At 47.3% G+C, this 18,159-nt stretch overlaps 1 protein-coding gene across 1 annotated transcript in view; it reads right to left on the bottom strand.

Moving 5' to 3' along the window:
* LOC306815116 (olfactory receptor 14J1-like) overlaps positions 1-18,159 on the bottom strand; it is a gene marked incomplete at both ends in the record, with an annotated part of 389,316 nt that overhangs the window by 296,775 nt on the left and 74,382 nt on the right. The window lies entirely within an intron of this gene.

Below are 18,159 nucleotides of genomic sequence, written 5' to 3'. Positions count from 1 at the left end.
TCTTTTGTTCATCAATAAAGTCACTTTACAGGACTCCTCTGACTCCTTTGGGCACACAAACCTCTGGCGACGTGAATTTTCCCGCACAGCCCCAGGGCCTCTCTCAAACATCCCGTGCCCGGCTCGGGCTCCTGCCGGGGCTCCAGGTGGGTCCCGGCTCCATCCAGAACTCACCCCCAGCTCCCACCGCCCTCCGCTCCCGCTCACCCCGAGCTCTCGGCGGTTCAGGGCAGCAGCGGCTCCCGATACCCAGGCCGGGCGCAGCGCGGAGCCGCCCCTCAGGCGAGGAGAGAAATGGCGGAGCGCGGGAAAAGGGAGGGGAGACCGTGCGTGCAGAGCCCGCCCCTCGCTGTGATTGGCTGATTCTGCCGTCACTCCTTATTCTCCCGCACTGATTGGGCAGAGCGGGGACAAGCTCGGACCCGGGGCCAAAGGCGCCGTTTTCAAATCTTCTGTGCGGGCTGGGAGCGGCGGCAGCGGCCGGAGCCCGGTGAGGCATCGGCGGAGGTGGGAGCCGCGCTCGGTTCTGCGGGGCCTTGGGGCTCGCTGTGGGCGAAGGGGGCGGCAGGGGGCTCTGGCGTGTTCGTTGTGCTGTGCCCGGCCCGTGTTCCCCCTGGGCTGAGGGCGCTGATGCAGCGGCTGCCCGCGGTCTCCTTCTCTCTGTGAGCTCGGCAGGAGCCGGTGCCGGAGCAGCGACTCACCACGCTGCGGTCGCTACCGCTCTCGGGCCCGCACAAGCGCTCCGGCAATGGCGCCTTTGTTGCGGCACGATCGCCGTGGGGGCGGCACCGGGGCCGGGCTTGTCCCCGCTCTGCCCAATCAGCGCGCGAGAATGAGGAGTGACGGCAGAATCAGCCAATCGCAGCGAGCGCAGCAGACTCACTGCACTCTCCCTAATAGATTATTCCACTAATTATTATTAAGCATCGAGTTCCAGGTTTGTACAGGTCCATAGGCTGTTTGTTTTATTTCTTCCACAATTTTAGTAATTACTTCACCATTATTATCAATTTTTGAGCAGCATTCAGAAGTATTGAACTTCCTACACATTTCTCCTTCTTCAGCTAATAGATAGTCTGGGGCTAGTTGATTTTGATGTACTGCTGCTCTAGTTTGAGTAAGTTGTTTAGCTATGAATTCCATTGCTCAGGCAGTTCAATTGGCAGTAATTTCTATTACAGCTTGTAGTCTGATAATTCTATTTAGCAGATAAATTGGAGTGGATAGCCCCAGCTCCCATCTTGAACCCACGTCTGGTCCATAGTACTCAATAATTCATCCTGGGGGCCATTCATTATCCTTTGAGATTTGTGTTCCCCGTGTGGCAGGGCTGCTTTTGTTTTGATACAAAGTTTTATACAAGGGAACTCCTAACACTCTATTCCCTTTTTCTTTTGGTAATGTGAAAAATGCAGGCTGGATAATCCCTGGAGTACATGTCTCTCTCCATCTTTCTGGTAGGGTATTATAAGCCCTTTTCCTGCAAATCCCAAATATTCTGTTTGGGGCTTTCCAGCTTAGTTGAACTGATTTAGGTTGTTGCCAATAGATGCTTACACTTTTTACTTCTTCGTTTGGATTTGCTTTATTTTTATTATACCAGCCTAGTCCTGTAAAATTGTTCTTTCTACAGTTACCTTTATTTAATTTTCCCCAATATCCTTTTGGAGCTTTGGGCCACCAAGACCGACTGCTTGTATTTGTAATCAGGATAGTCATAGAGGGGGTGTGCCCCACATATTGGGTGAAGTTAGTTCCCTGATGTGTTATACATCCTTCTCCTATTTCCTCATGGTTTAGAACTCACCCTTCAGGTCTATTGACTCCCCTCGATATTTCCATTTGATTCTAATAACTGCTCTGGATCTAATCCCTCCCCCCTCCATGGCCACTGTTCAGTCATTTGTGTTCCTCCACAGATCCAGCAGTGAGTTAAGTCAGTTCAGTGGTAATATCAGTAAGTAATTCAGTAGAAATTTCTTTCATGAATTCCACAAATAAATTCTTTCCTGAGGTGGGTAAGTCCCGTTTGCTGAGTTGTTGTTTCAATTTCTCATACAAGTTAAAACTTCCCTTATGGTTTGTCCTTGTTCCCTTGAACACTTTAGTTATATTCTTTATCAATTCTTCTTTGTAGTGATCTTGCACTCCTCCCTGATCTGCATATCCTCACATACCTTCTTTTGTGAAGCAGAGGTGTGCTTCTCTTCCTGGGCAACTTTGCTATGCTGATGGAGCCCACCCTCCTTTTCCCAAATTGGTGGCTACCCAGTAACTTTTTCCCATGATAATGGAGGTTTCTGACTTGTGCTTATTATAGCAGGCTGAATTGGTGTGTGTGTGGAAGGCAAAGGTGGATACTGTGTGTCTGCCATACCCAATTGTCTGGTAACACTTGGAACAAGCATCAGCACTATATCCTTTTGTCATAATTAGCAATAGGATGAGTCCCATGACTGTTTGCATCCCTCTGCCTCCCTCAAGGCCTGTGGGGTTTCTATTAGTAACCAAGGTTTGTTTAATCTTCTGGGCTGCAGGGAGTGTGTCCTGGGGTCTCCCACTTTGTCTCTCTCTTTTGGTATCATTTCTTAATTTTGTCCCAGCCTTGAGCTTTAACATTCCAGTACGAGGCACAGCAGTAACAGAATGGTATATGCAACCCTTTCCAGCACTCTTGTGCCAGTACCTCTGCTTTGGCTTTCTTCTTTACTTTCCTTCCATTCTCAAATAACTCCTACCAGTTATGATCATCAGTTTTGATTTTTTTTTTCTATTGTGTCTTTTCTTTTTTTTCTTCTTTGTGCTGATAGGGTATTAAGTACCTTAACACTTTCCTTATGTTAATTTCTTTTACATTGGACACATAACACCAATGGGAGATACCCACCATTGGAATGACATCACCACAACTCAGTACAATATGGATACACTTTTTGCTAATTTTCAGGCAAATTATCTTTGACACTTCTCAACTGTAGATTTTTACTTTTTCTTAGGTATTTTCCAATTAACAGGTACTAGAAATTGCCATTTACAAAGCAAAGTTATTATATAAGTCACAGGTTAAGGCCAGAATAGGAGAACTATCTGAGTGAAACAGTCCTGATCTTCTTGTTTGAAGTGGAAGGATTTTTCCTCAGCAAAAGCTCAAAGCTTTTTCCTGAGCAAAAGCTCAAAGTCAGCTGCTGGTGTTTTTGTTTGTACACAAAACAGGCAGGCTGCCCAAGCACTGAGGCTAAAGACATTTGAGATAGTAAATAAATGCACATAAAACAAGACTAAAGTTGAGAATTTAACAGCCCTAATTGTTTAGAATTTTAATTCATGTACAAAAGCTGCTGAAGTGAGTTGCTTTTAAATTAGCCATCACAGTTTATGTAGCAGGTGTGTCATGCTAATGCAACATCTCCTGTTTCTTATTTTCTTGCACACTGCCAGGAGCAAGACACTTCAGAGACCTTTTGGTAGTTTTAACTGCTGTTTCTTAAATTCTACTTATAATGGTTTATTCTATGCAGCCTCACTTGGGGCAACTGCTGCTAGCTTTTGCTTCAGCATTGTCTTTTTATTGCATTAATTTGGTTTTCAGGATAAGCCACATCAGTCTGATGTGCTTACAGAGCACTAGATGCTCCTGTGCTCTACACACACTTCCCTGTAAACATTAAAACACTTGAAGGAATCAGAGAATTAGGTTGGAGGGTGTCCTTAAAACACAGGACACAGCACATTTATTTACTTTTATCTGTGATGTTGCACTCACAGAAGATTTAGCAAATCATTGCAAACCTTACACAAAAGCCAGGACTGTTTTTAGTCATGAAGCTGCAAGAGGTTCAAACCTCAGGAGAGGTCAGGTTGGATATCAGGAAAACGTTTTCTACCCAGAGGGTAGCTGGACTCTGAGCAGGCTCCTTATGGAAATGGTCACTGCACCGAGCCTGACAGAATTTAAGAAGTTTGCACAATTCCTTCAGCATGTGGTGGGAATGTTGGGATGTCCTGTACAGAGACACAAGTGGGATTTTATTTTAATGTCTCCCTTCCAACCCAGCACATTCTGTTATCTTGTGATTTTTATGATTTACTAAGTGCAGCACACTCCTGGTGCTGGCTGGGCAGTTAGGATTTCAGCATTTGAGAAACACAACTATACACACACATTTGATCATCACTCAAAATTACAGTGTATTTCTTAGAACTGACAGACTGTAAAGAATTATTTTCTAGAAGTTTGATCCCAGCTCTTTAACTATTTGCACACATAATTTCACATCTAGCATTTATACTTTTTACTACCTTGTGTACAATGGCAGTAGACACTACACTATTATTCTTCTTCCTGGCTTGTACACACTCCACATCTTTCACTTAGTGAGTCAGGTGGTCTGCTACTATTAATGAAACTCAATACGTTATTATTGATTTTAGGAACCAGCAAGACATTTCTTTTTTACACTTTTGTTTCATTCTTAATTGATACACTTTTAATGATAGGAACTTTAAACTCTTTTTCTTTCTTGCCATTGTTATTATACACCTTACATCTTTTTGTAATATAAGTTTTTTATCCTTTTATTTACTATGAATCTTAACACTTTTTTATTTTCACAGCAGAAACAGGCATTCTTAGCTTGCTCTTGGTACCTCGACTGTGTTAAGCCTTCACTCCCTCTCCTCATGTGTAAAACAGGAATGTTTAGGGAGAGATGGAGATTTGATCCCCCAAAGCAGAGGTGTCGGGGCAGGGCCGGTGCCGGAGCCGCCAAAGAGCTTTTTGTTAGCTGAGTGCAGGGATGGGCACCCGCGGCCCCTGGCGCCGGGTGGGCTCGGGGATGGGGCAGGGGAAGCGGCGGGGCCGTGCCGGCACAGGCGGGGAGCCAGCGCAGCCCGGGCGAGCAGGGCAGCGGGGCCACGGCCAGAGCAGCCGGCGGAAAAGCCGCGGCAGCCGGATTGAGGCTGGGAGGAGCCGCCAGAGGTTCGGTTCTGGGACTGGGGAAACTCCGGGGCTGGGGAAGCCCCATGCTAACGGGGTAGGCAATATTTTTAGTGGGTCTCAGCCTTTTGTTTTATTTTTCTTTTCTTGTACTGTCTCTGGGGTTTCTGGTATTTTTAAACATTTTACCCCTAGGGGTTCTGTGTTTCCTGTCCCACATGTGGCATAGTTCCCGTTCTCTGGATTACTTGGCTTTTCTGAATTTACAGATACATTTAAGGGCTGGCAAATGTAAGCCTCCCAGGTAATATCTGCCAGTTCATTTATCCCTGGCCTTTGCCTCCTTTTCACTAGTTTCTTTGGCAACCTACCCCCCCCCCCCCCCGCAGCACAGACGACTTTTCTAACAATACAATACAATACACCTTTTCAGAAAATAAAGTTTAACTTATTGACTCTGTTTTTTCTCCTGGTCCCTCCTTGGTTTTGGGATTATTCTCAGTGCCCTGTCCTTTTGTAGCCGTTTCTGGATCAGGCCTGGCTGCCACCTGCATCCCCTTGCTCAGCTGCTGAATGAGCTGCACTCTGCAAGGTGTCGTGCATGGGAAAAATATGAGAGTTGCTGCAGCACATCAGAGGAGCAACAGCATTCGTTTAACCCATGGTCTGACAGGGAACCACCAAAACGTGTCCCATTCCCATCCTTCCCCATTTGGACTGGTACATGATCTACTTTCTTGTTTCCTTTATTATCTGTTTTGCCCCATTTTAGTTTCTTCTATTTTCAAACAGCAGTTAGACTAATTTAATTTTCCACAAACTTCACCTCCTTCGGTTAATTGATAATCTGATCCCATCCCATGGTGAAATGTCTTGTTGCTCTTTCCATGGATTTCTTGGCAGGAAGATGAGGAGCTGGAGGTGGCCAATTGATTGTTATTTTGAGGTCTGATAATAAATTCATTAGTACATAGTAATAATAATAATAACAACAACAATAATAATAATAGTATTAAAATTAATCATAATAGTGATAACAGTGGTAATATTTAGTTTATGATTTAATTATGCTACTCAAAATATTGGTGGATTTTCTGTCTCCTGATATGAATTTGTTAAGGTTCCCAGGGACTGGTCTGTGGATTTGGGTTTGAGTTGGGTTAGTTCTGGTGTCTGTTCATCTTTTCTCTATTTTTGGGTGATCCCTCCAGCCATGGCTGCATCAATTGACCACTTTTCTCTAATTAAGTCATCAGATACCTGGACTCCCAACCGGTTTCTCTGGACTTGCAAAAACAGCCCAGTGCTCTAATCCACCCCATGTAGCCTAGACAGCACATGTTGGAGTGGGGAGAGGGATGATTCCCCCCCAGTTCTTTAGTAAAGTTTTCACAATGTTCCCCATTTGCTGTTTCCCTTTGCAACTGAACCAATTTCTGTTGCAGTCAGATATCCTCAGTATGGGCTGGGCTCTGCCTTTAGCTGTGCAAATTCCATCTGTGCAGGCAGGCAGAGCTTGGGGTGAGGGCCAGAGGAAATCAGCCCAATTCCTCTTCCAGGCAAGAATATCCTGGTACCTTGTCCACCCTTTGCCTCAGCAGTGTTAATGTTCATTTCTAACCTCTCCTGGTTGTCTGGAATCCCTGCTTCTCTTCCAGTGGAGCCATTGGATGACTCATATATGCCCCCCCCCACAATCTGCTATTTTTTTCATATTAAAAATAATCTATTAGCATTTCATCTGTTGAAGTGTTACCAATAAAGTTCTTCTGGTGTTACAAAATCCATCCTAAAGGTGAACATCAGTCACCCACATATACACAAATAATTCCAGTGCTGTGGGTAGGCAGAGAAATCCGATCGGAAAAATATTGCGATGTACGGGAAGACCTCCAGCCCTCTCCAGTTATGTTACCCAGTAGCAAGATAGGATGATGTAAGTGCACCGTGGTTATATAAGGCAGTGCAAAGAGGAAATAAAGGCTTTTTCACCATCCCCCATATTGGTGTGGTGAGTGATTAGCCCGAACGGCTTGTAAGTCAGCCGTCGTGTCTTTCTCGGAGCGGGTCGCCTTGCCTCCAGAGAGGCAACAAGGGTGCTGAAACCCAGGAAGCCGTCTGCCCCTGACGCGGGAAGGGCTGGCTGGGGTGTTGGGAAGCTCGCCGGACGAGTGAGAGACGGCCGGAGCAGCGGGACCGACTTTGGCGGAGAGGATGCTCCCGTACCGAGGAGATGGAAGCCCTCGTCAAGGTAGTGTTGCAACTGCATAAGCAGTGGGGCATTGATTGCAGAGTGAAATACTTTGATTGTGCAGTCACGCAACTGTTGCAATTGGGTGCCATTGATCGTCTGGTAGAAATCCTTCATCCTGAGTGCTGGAAAAATGTACTAAAATGCTCGCGGACGATGTTATGTGTTCGGGCTCTAGCAAGTGTCTCATATCGTGGGGGAAGGTGACGCAAGCTTCTGAACCCGTTGCCCCCCCGAGAGGCAACCAACTTTTTGGCCCAGCCTTTGACCCCCAGCAAGTGTTGCCCCAGCCAATGACCCCACAAGAATCAACTACATCCGTGGTGCAGCAAGGCAACAAGGGGAAAGAAACCCTTGGGTGGCCCTGGCAGTGGAATGCAGTCGCCCCCCAATAGTACGGGAGGTTTGCCAACAGCATACCTACAACTCCACAGTAGGCCCCTGGAGAAACAACCATTCTCAGTTAAGTGACATGGGCCCAGTGCAAACAGCATTGCCTGTCAGCTCTATGATCCCAGCAAACCAGCCGTGCACAGTGCTCAATATTAAAGACTATTTCTTTTCCATACCTCTACATGAACAGGACAAAGACCGATTTGCTTTTTCCATAGTGTTTCCTAATGGCCAACAACCAAGTCTGCAGTTCCAATGGAAAGTTCTCCCCCAGGGAATGATTAATTCTCCTACCATATGCCAAGTCACCGTGGGCCGAGCACTAGCACCTATTCGATCCACGAACCCCAAAGTCACCATAATACAATATATGGATGATATCCTTGTCGCCACTCTGACACCAGACCAAGTAGACAATCTTGTGCCAACAATTTCAAGGGTTCTAAAGGCCAACGGTTTTGAAGTACCAGAGGCAAAAATGAAGAAAGGTCCCTCCATTAGGTTTTTGGGTGTAAAAATCACTGATTCCTATGTGACACCCCCAATGGTAAAAATTCATCACGACACCAAAACGCTTCATAACGCACATCAACTAGTAGGGTCCTTGCAGTGGCTACGTTACATTGTCCTCATTCCACCAGAAACCATGTCTCCACTGTACGAACTCCTTAAAGGCAAGCACCTGTGGGAGCAAAAAACCCTTTCAGAAAAAGCTGTGTGCTTGCTTGACTTTATAGAACAGCAACTGTCTACAACAATCCTTTCCAGATGTAATCCAGGCTTACCATTAGACCTGTATGTACATTTTACTAAACAGGGGGGAGTGGGAGCATTAGCACAAGGACCTCCTGATACAGCTAAACCAATACAATGGGTAGTCCTGGGAAAAACATCACGTGCGTTCACCTCGGGAGTAGAATGCCTTGGAAACCTTATTATGAAGGATAGAAAACTTGCCTTGAGTCACTTAGGTTTTGAACCTGCAAAAATATACTTGCCCTTCCATAAACAAATCCTGGCATTGTCAGTGGCGACTTCAGAGCATCTTGCTCTGGCCCTCTTTGGATTTGCAGGAGAGCTTTGCTACGCTGTAAAACCTCCGTGGACTCAGCTACTGACAATAGTAGACGTTGACCTTCCACAAAAAGTCAAAGATCGACCATTGCCGGGACAAACTGTTTTCACCTATGCATCCTCAGTTACCTCTACTGCAGCCATGGTGTGGCAAACAAGAGCAATGCCAGTGCGTCAAAATGACTGATGAGTCACTGTCAGTCCAACCATTGGAAGCATCTGCTATAGTGTTAGCAGGTGGGCTATTTCAATCCGAGCACCTCAACATCGTGACAGACTCTTATGTTTGTTGCCAAACTCTGCCAAGCAATGTCCGGACCAGGTATCTCAACATCCCCTGCTGCCAACATGATGGAAGAAGCACTGTCTTCATGACAGGACACCATATCAGTTATACACATCAACAATCATAATCCTGTCAAGGGATTTTTCCAAATCGGCAATGACAAAGCCGACGCTGCAGCAAAAGGACTTTGAACCTTACAAGACACGCGGCACCTACATGAATCACTCCACGCCGGAGCCAAAGCACTTGTCAAAAAATGCAACATTCCAATTACGGATGCCAGACACATAGTGGCCACTTGTCCTCATTGCCAAAAAGCACCTATATGGTCCAGTGGAATTAACCCCAGAGGCCTTAGGGTCTCAGAAGTCTGGCAAACAGACTTTACCCTCTGTCAGATATTGAAGCCCAGAGCCTGGCTTGCAGTAACAGTTGACACGTACAGTGGCATGATCATTGCGATCCAGCATGCAAAAATAAACTCTAAGGCAATGATCCAACACTGGCTGACAGCAATGGCATGGCTTGGTATTCCAAAGCAAATTAAAATGGACAATGGCTCAAACTTTATTTCTAAGTCGGTCCAGTCATTTGCCACCAAATGGAACATTGTTTTAATACAAGGCATTCCGTAAAATAGTACAGGGCAGGCCATTGTTGAAAGGGTAAATCAACCCTAAAATCCAAGCTAGAAGCTTTGGCTCGAGCGGAAGGGTTCGCCAAAAACATTCCTCCAAAAGAACCACCACGTCTGCTAGCCACCGCCATGCTGGCACTAAACCAATTTCACAGGGGGGATCAAACACATAGTCCCTCACAAAAACACTGGGCCACTCAAGCACTAAAGGAAGGCCCACCAGTTAGTGTTAAAAATGAACTGGGAGAATGGGAATTAGGATGGAAATTGGTATTAACGGGTTGAGGATATGCAGCAGTAGAAAAAGACATCATTAAGTGGTGTCCACTGAAATCAATAAAGCCAGTGTTACATAACGAAACTAATAAAAATTCCGAGTTTCTTTTAACAGGTTTGCAGCTGTGATCTTCCTTCCCATCTTCGCGTTCCAGCACCAAAGAATAACAAAGGGATGAGTAAGGCTCCAACAGCTCTCGAAACACGGGCGCCGGTGATCCCTCAGCAACGTTTGTGCCTCTGTGTTTTTCTGTTCCTGACCTTGTTTCCTACAGGACAAGCAAACTCGGACCACCATCCCTATCAACCGTACACATGGATGCTCCGCAGTCCTATGGACAGTAGAGTAATAGCGCAAACCGTATCCAATACCCCCAGTTTTGTCGTTAACCTTAATGACATATTTCATCCACAAGGCATTGGTCAACATGTTTATTGGGGAACATACTGGTGCCCCAGTTCCAACCTGGGAAAAAGTTATTGCACCTATCCTGGTTACTGGTTTTGTGGGTACTGGGGTTGTGAGACCATTGTAACAAGTGACAGATGGGCACCAATTAAAAAAGATGAATTCCTGGAAGTAAATTATTGGCCACAAAATTGTGAAACACCCACCTTTGACATAGATGGAATGGTAAAGAAAAAGGGAAGCTGTACTCACCTAAAAGTAACGGTCCTGCAGCCACAAGACAAAAATTGGTCCTTAGGCAAAGTGTGGTCGGTATTTCTTCATAAATGGGGTAAAGACTGGAGTACAGTCGTTCAAATTATTAGGGTCCCCCCTGAACCCATGTTGCCATTTGATCCAACAAAGCCTTAATTCAGGTGCAAAACAAACATAAAGATGTAATAAGCACTCAAGTAACAAGTTTCGTTAATACCACATCCAAGCCTGGCATTTTAAGCTTGTTGTCCAATAACTCAATGTATGTCCGTAATACGCTCAAAGCAACCCCCTACGATTGATTTCATCATATGTTAAATGCTGTCTTTTTATCACTAAACGCATCAGAACCGAACTTTACTGACGCTTGCTGGCTTTGCTATAACGCCAATCCTCCATTCTATGAAGGTGTAGCCCTTGGTACCCCATTCAATTACTCAAAAGAAAGCAGCCCTAAGCAATGCTTATGGGATACCCCTCCAAAAGGGATCACCCTAGAACAAATTTCTGGTGAAGGAGTTTGTGTAGGCAGTCAGCAACTAATACAACAAAACAAACACGTTTGTAAAACTATCATTGCCATAAATAACGAGTACTCCTGGGCTATACCCTCAGCCTCAGGGGTGTGGGCCTGCAATACCACAGGTATTACCCCACGTATTTCAATCAAAGATTTTACTGAGGCTATCAACTTTTGTGTTCAAGTTGTTATTATCTCCAGAATCCCATAGCACACAGACAAGGAGGTAATTCGTCACCTCGGAGGAATTCTTCAGCGTCAAGAACAGGAACTGGTAACCAGCATTAGTCTCGAGTTCTCCTCAGCTTGGGAGCAGCAGACACGGCAACAGGCGTTTCAGCTTTGGTGTCCCAAAAACAAGGCCTAGCACAACTTCAAATCACCATTGACGAGGACCTACACAGGATTGGAAGTTCCATCTCCTTTCTAGAAAAATCCCTTTCCTCACTTTCTGAAATGGTATTACAAAACATACGCAGACTAGATCTCTTACTCACGCATCAAGGACGTCTGTGTGCTGCCCTTAACGAAGAGTGTTGTTTCTATGCCAGCCATTCAGGGGTGATCAGAAATTCAAGGGCAGAACTCTGGGAAAGGGTAGCACAATGCAAAAAAGAACAACCTCAGCAAAGCTGGTTTAATTCACTTCTCAATTGCTCTCCTTGGATTGCTACCATTATATCCACCCTAATGGGCTGATTATTATTATTGTACTTGTGCTCATATTTGGCCCTTGTTTTCTTAACAAGTTAACTCAATTTGTTAAAGCCTGCTTAAGCAGATTGATGTTATGCTTCTAGAGCTAAGGCAGTTAGTTTAATTAGTTACAATAGTTTTGTTTAAAATGTTACAATATATATCACAATACGTTACAGCCATAGTTGTTATACTTTTATTTTTAATAGGCATTTGCAAGTTAATATTTTGCATGAATTAACACATTATGTCGTTTTGTTCAACCATGGAGAGGAGGGGAAATGTGGGTAAGCAGAGAAATCCGATCGGAAGAATATTGCGATGTACGAGAAGACAGGGCTCCAGCCCCTCTCCAGTTATGTTACCCAGTAGCAAGATAGGATGATGTAAGAGCACCGTGGTTATATAAGGCAGTGCAAAGAGGAAATAAAGGCTTTTTCACCATCCCCCATATTGGTGAGGTGAGTGATTAGCCTGAACGGCTTGTACGTCAGCCGTCGTGTCTTTCTCGGAGCGGGTCACCTTGCCTCCAGAGAGGCATCACAATGCAAATGGTCAAATGATGCACGTGGGAGGAAAAGGTGGGATTGTGCAGGAGAAGGAGGAACAGTAGGAGGGAGAGGAATCTGAGGAAGAGCAGGGACATAGGAGGAGGAGGAGGAGCAGAAACAGGAAGCAGCACAAGGTTCCACCCCTCCCTTTGTCTGCAGCCTCTCCCCAGCCCCAGGAGTGTTGTCACCATCACATGCAGCAGGTGACCAGAGAGGGATCCCTGATTTTCACAGGGATGAATCTCACAGGGATGTTTGTGAGCTTTACTGGGCTAAATCTTGGTGCTTTTGTTTTTAGCAGGGGCTGATTCTTTCTGTTTTGGACGGGAATTTGGCCAAATCTTTTCATTCCCAAGGTGTGGGCAGATGGAGCAGGAGGAAAAGCCCCAGAGATCCCTCAGGAGGAGGGGCTACAAACCCAGCCCAGGGAGCTGCGAGGAGGAAAGACCCTCCCTGGGCTGGGAAGGTGGCCGGAGATGCAGGCAGAGCTCAGAGCTGGTGGAGAAGACTCATGGAGGGGAGAAGCACCACAAGTGCTTGGAATGTGGGAGGGGCTTCAGCTGGAGCTCCCACCTGATCAAACACGAGAGGATCCACACTGGGGAATGGCCCTATGAGTGTGGGACATGCGGGAAGAGCTTCAGTGACATCTCCCATCTGATATGACACCAGGTGATCCACTCAGGGGAATGGCCCCACCCCTGCTCAGAATGTGGGCAAAGCTTTAGGCAGAGCTCCTGCCTGAGGAGCCACGAGCACATCCACGCCGGGGAGAGGCCCTGGGAGTGTCCTGAGTGTGGGAAGAGGTTTCTGAGCCGCACCAAACTCCTCAGACACGAGCGGGTTCACAGAGAGGAGAGGCCCCTCCCCTGCCCCCACTGCGGGAAGGGATTCAAGGACAACTCCACCCTCACTGCCCACCGGCGAATCCACAGCAGGGAGAGGCCCCACGAGTGTCCTGAGTGTGGGAAGAGCTTCTCACAGAGCTCCACCATGACCCGACACCAACGGGGTCACCACTGAGGGAAGGAAAACTGCATCCTTCTACAAGAGCACTGCTGCAACAGAACCACATCTCTCACTCCAGGACTGCAGCCAGCATTTAATGGGGCTGCTCCAGCACCCTGACTGACAGGGTGTCAGGTTGTATTCTGACTTTTACAGTGTTTGGGGTTTAGATTTTTTCTTTGTAGTACTATATTTTTATTGTAATTTTCCAAGGAAAAGAAGTGTTCTTACTATTCTGATATCTTTCCCTGAGACCTGCTTAATTTCAAAATTATATTAATTTGGTGGGAGGGGGTTTACATTGTCCTTTGCAAGAGAGGCTTCTGCTTTTCCTAGCAGATACTTTGTCTTTCAAACAAAGAGAAATTTTGGCACCCTATGTTTGGCACGAGGGCATCAAGAGAAAAAAGAGTAACAGTTCTTGAGTAACCTAATTTTTGTGTGCTGGATATAAAGCCTCATTGGGTGGCATCATGTGCTCTAGCTTGCCCTGGTTCAGGTGACACGATTGTGTCTCTATTTCTCCCGTTTGCAAGCCCTTATCTAAACAGGGGCCCTTTAACTAAGGCTGCTGTGGCTGTGTTGTGGGTTGGGGTTTGTTCCCTTCCTTTTTCTCTCTCTGGAATTTTCCCTGTTATGATGCTAAGAAATCTTGCAGGGCTGCACCCTAGCTCATGATGGCTGATGGCCAAAGAGCTGGGGGTGTCTGGGAGGGGTCTGGCCCTCGTGCTCCCCGGTGGGTTGCAGGAAGATGTCCGGGGCTGCTCGCTTCCCCCCATCCCAGCCCAGGAGCCGGTTCTGTGCTGTGGGACACTGCATTGCTGCCTGCCCCACTCCAGCTGCTGCCTCTGCACATGCAGCCGAGTGCCACCAGCCCTGTGCTGAGCGGGGAGTCCTTCCTCCACCCTTCCCCCACTTGGGACGCTGCTGACATTGTCCCAGGCTTCCACAGCTGCACGGGACCTGCCCTGCCCCCAGCACCAGTACTGGGCACAGCAAAAGTGTCTGTGGCCAAAAAGGACTGGAACTGAGTTACTGTTCTGTTTGTTGTTTCTTTTCATAGCTGCTGTTGTTTTTGTTTGTCTGGTTAGATATATGCTGTTGCTCCTACCCCATATCTCTGCCTGAGAGCCTCTGATTCCAAAATTCTAATAATTAAGAGGGAGGGGGTTTACATTCCCTATCCTGGAAGGAGCTCCTGCCTTTCTTGGCAAGTACCTGTCCTCCAAACCACGACAGATTTTGGTGCCCAGACAGTGGGGCCTGAGGGCATTGAGAGCAGGGTGAAAAAAGGAATAACAGTTCTTGAGTTACCTAAGGTTTTGTGTTAGGTGGCACCATGTTGTCCAGGTTAATCCGGCTTGGGCTCCACGTGCTCACAGATACATCTCTGCCATTTGCAAGCACTTATTTGAACATTCGTCCCCTCACCAAAATTACTGTAGCAATTATCTGATTTGTTTGGTGGGCTGATCAGGTGAAGCACTGATGGATTTTTAACTTCCTCTGGAACATAGTCACGTGGATCTAGAGTTATCACACTCTAAGTGTGTGGTTTTAGAGTTACTTCAATAATGGCACTTACTGTGAGGAAGTGACAGCAGGGGAAATCTTCTCCCAACCCATCACCCATTTTTTTCAGTCCACCCCACCAGTTTTCAAGGAGTTCAAATGCACTTTAAATGCTAATGATATCATACAGTGACTGGTGTTGCTGATAGGCCTGTTCTGTTTAGCATTCAAAGATAAGGGGGGATTGACTGGGATAACAACCCTGATACCTAACCTAGGAAATAGGGATGCTGCCCTAAAGCCTGATGCTTCTCCAGAGCCAGACCCAGCCCCAGAGACTAGGGATGCTGCCCCAGGCCCTGACCATGCCCCACAGCCCACCACAGAAAGGAACCACCTGGAGTGGATGGGGGTTCTAGTGAAGGAGATGGGCGAGATGCTGAAGGAGCACTTTTCCTCAGCTGGTGACAAACCCTCAACCCTCCCCCTGCTTTAAAGAGGGAGAGTCTGATGGGACTGCAGTGCCATGATCCCCCCACTCTGACTATTCTTCTGGCTGGCCCTGGGTCAGAGATGGAGGGAATCTGGCACAGAGAAAGCAAAAGACCAAGGAAGCTCTTCTTCCCAGAATAATCCAAGCTTTATTCCAGAAGGGATGCAGGGGAAAAAGAGGGCAAACAAAGGAGTGGTGAGGAATTTCAAATCTTAGGTCAGGGGAGGGGAAACCGAGTTGCACCCAATGGGGTTGAACTGGTGGGGAGGGGCTAAGGGAGGGCTGAACCAACTTTACAGAACTTAGGGGAGTACAGTACAAAACATTTTTCTCCATCTAAATCAGTGAAATACAACATCTCCCCATTTTTTGTTTAACAAAGTTAAAAGAAATGCATCAGGTTTTCTCTAAAAGGAAAAACAAGCATTTTTAAAGCTTGCTAAAAGTCTCTGTGTCTGCTGGAATGTAGCCACATCTTAGGAAGATTTTCTCTCCTCTTTCAGGTGGTGTCTGCTTTTTGAAGCAACAGCTGCTTGCTGCTCATCCCTTTGCTGCTCATCCTGCCAGAGCTGGATGCTTGGGGACAAAAGGTTTCACCCACTTCTGGGGAATCCACCGAGGGCCCGAGGGAGTGGCTACACATGCATAACCACACCCCAGGTAACGAGCTCACAGGGACCTTGGGTTTCCCAAGTTTCTGGGGTCCTAATCAGGACTGGTGGGTGCTGGGACAGTTTGCACTGATTATCACTGTTAAAGTGACATACCACAGGTGGATTCATGTTTTCAAATGAACAATTCAGAAAATTGAGAGTAAACATGGCTTTGCAGAGCTTCTGCTGTGGAGACATCCACACAGTTGAATTGCTCTGTCTTGGTAGGATCTGCTTGGGCATCTGATGGGCTCCATCACACCTTGGCCTGTGGGGGAGTGGGGGGATACCAGTTTTATGTTGCACTCCCCACTGCTGGACAAACTCTAGGAACTCCTTGAATGCATATGCTGGGCCATTATTGCTTAATTTCCCTAGGGATCCCCAGCACTGAAAAGGTTTGCACTAGGTGTTGTTTGGCATGCACAGCCTTTTCTCCTGTGTGGGCAGAGGAGAACCTCACCTGAATATGTGTCAATGCTTACATGAACACATTTGAGGTGACCAAAACTGGGAATGTGTGTGGTGTCTGTCTGCCACACTTCACAGCTGCCAAGGCCCCGGGGGTTCAACTCCCCACCCAGCGCTGGCATGGCCTGGAGCTGGCAGCTGGGACAGTGGCCACAATGGCTTGAGCCTGACTCTGTGTGAGCTGGAACTGATGGATCACACCTGGCACATTCTGCTGCTATTGCTGGTGGCTCAGCTTTACTGTTGGAAGATGTCAGAGAGCTGTGCTTTCTCAGCTGGGGCAGCCAGGGACTCTGCCTTATGATTCCCTCCTGTGATCTCACCTGGCAAATCGGAGTGTGACCTCACATGCACCACACAGAATGGATGCTGACAATGTGAAACTAAATAAATTAGTTTTGAAAGCAACCTGAAGAGATGCTCATTCTCAATATCTTTGAGAACTGCCTGCTTCCCTCTGGACACTCCCCCTGCCACATAGGCTGAGTCAGTTACCAGATTAATTGGCTCTGAGAACTTCTCAAAGGCTCTCACAGCTGCAGCCAATTCAGCCACCTGGGGCAACCCCTCCACAAACTCAACATCAGGTTCCCAATGCTGAGTCTGGGGATTTCTCCAGGTCATCATCGACTTGTAGGACACCCTGGACTCGTCCCTGAACATTGTGAGAGCTTTGAGTGCCCTCTGGTTCCTTTTCTCACGAGGAATGAGGTGGAATTCCTCATTAAACAATCTGTGAGACTGGGCATGGACTGATATTTGTCCACTGTAGCTGTCCACAGATAATTGGAGGTTGGCATTGCTCTGGAGCAAGTGCTTGAACATTCTTTGCTCAGCATCTCAGGAGAGTTCCTTTCCTCCTAAGAAAGTTTGACCAGGAGGTGAATACAAACCAAGTCACAACCAGCCAGCTCACACACTCTTATCCTTGCCTTCCAGATCAGCTGAGCCATCAGCTCTTTTGGCTTCCACTGTTTGATATTTGATAGAGATATTTGGCTAAATCAGTGGGCCAGCTGAGGTGCATGTACACCAGTGCAGGCAGCTGGGTAACAAACAGGAGGAGCTGGAGGCCGTGGTGCAGCAGCAGAGCTGGGATGGAGTCACCAGCACAGAAACGTGGTGGGATGACTGGCACAGGTGGAGCACTGCACTGGATGGCTACAAACTATTCAGGAGACAGAAAAGAGAGAAGAGGTGGAGGGGTGGCCCTTTATTTTAGGGAGGTTTTTGGATGTCATAGCTATTGAAACTAATGATGATGAAGTTGAGTCCCGATGGGTGAGGATTAACGGCAAGGCCAAAAGGCTGACATCCCACTGGGAGTCTGCTATCCCCCATCCTGCCTCTCCCAGTCCGTTCCTTGAACCTTGCGCCCTTCCCAGCTCTCCCAGTTTCGCTTCCTGACCCTTGGACGCCGCCAGACCCCCCAGTCTCTGAGTCCCCCCCAGTTCTCCACCCCCTGCTCGTCCTGCGGGGGGGTCCTGGGTGGTCCCCAGGGGGATTCAGGGGAATTCCCAGAATTTCCTCTGTCCCCTCCCCCTCCTCGCGCTCCCCCGGTCACTTTCGCGTCTCCCAAGCTGCGGCTTCGGAATCCGCCCCGGGACCGGCACCGGCACCGGGACCCCCTGAACCCCCGTTCCTGGGCACGGGAACCCCCCTGCACTTCCATTTCCGTGCGGACCCCCCTTTCTGGGCACAGAGGCCCCCTTGAACGTTCATTTCGGGGCACCGGGAC

Source organism: Erithacus rubecula (assembly GCF_903797595.1).
Source record: "Erithacus rubecula genome assembly, contig: scaffold_100_arrow_ctg1, whole genome shotgun sequence".
In the NCBI taxonomy this organism is placed as follows: domain Eukaryota; kingdom Metazoa; phylum Chordata; class Aves; order Passeriformes; family Muscicapidae; genus Erithacus; species Erithacus rubecula.
Note: the sequence above shows the minus strand (reverse complement) of the source record. Positions and strands in the feature narration are given on the sequence as shown.